The sequence below is a fragment of the Sinocyclocheilus anshuiensis genome, unplaced genomic scaffold (genome assembly GCF_001515605.1).
Source record: "Sinocyclocheilus anshuiensis isolate Anshui unplaced genomic scaffold, SAMN03320099.WGS_v1.1 scaffold624, whole genome shotgun sequence".
Taxonomy (NCBI): Eukaryota; Metazoa; Chordata; class Actinopteri; order Cypriniformes; family Cyprinidae; genus Sinocyclocheilus; species Sinocyclocheilus anshuiensis.
Genome location: NW_015554128.1, coordinates 411030 through 411613, shown reverse-complemented (window position 1 = coordinate 411613; position 584 = coordinate 411030). Strand labels below are relative to the sequence as shown.

Sequence of the window (584 nt, the reverse complement as noted above, 5' to 3'; positions counted from 1 at the left end):
TTAGTTTTACCATCAGTTCAAGCCCGAAAGGGGAACAGAGTCACGTGACAGACACAGTGATGATGCTCGTATATATTTGCAGTACACAAGCCGCGATTAAGAAAGCTGACTCCACTGTGATGTGACCCTGACTCTCTCTCACACACACACACACACACACACGACGCAATACTCTACACGGTGCAAAACTCCGCATTTAAGCAGTCAATAGCAAATACTTAAACTATTAAGAAAACATACTTACAGTAGCTGATTCTGAATAAGCGCCAAATTGTCATAGCAAAGTCAGAATTGACCCTTTTTTTTTTTTTTTTTTAGAAATAGCCTTTGCACAGCCAGCCTTGTAGGCTACTCTCCTAGGTTCACAAAAATAATCCTAGGTCGTCCATAAAATGCGTTGCACAAATTCGAACATCTGGGTTGTGCTGTTCTGTTGTAAATAAAGCTTAACCAATGATTCCTAATGGCATCTACTTCCGGAAGGCCAAATAAAGTGCTTTTGCTTTCGCACTGAAACACACAGCGTCTCCCTGACATGGCTGCTTCAACACTAACTGCGGTTACTGAAACCACGCCTTCTTTCT

General features: G+C 42.0%; 1 protein-coding gene across 4 annotated transcripts in view; it reads right to left on the bottom strand.

The window, feature by feature from the left end:
• Positions 1-584, bottom strand: part of LOC107670230 (Fanconi anemia group I protein-like) — a 15122-nt gene that overhangs the window by 1041 nt on the left and 13497 nt on the right. The window lies entirely within an intron of this gene.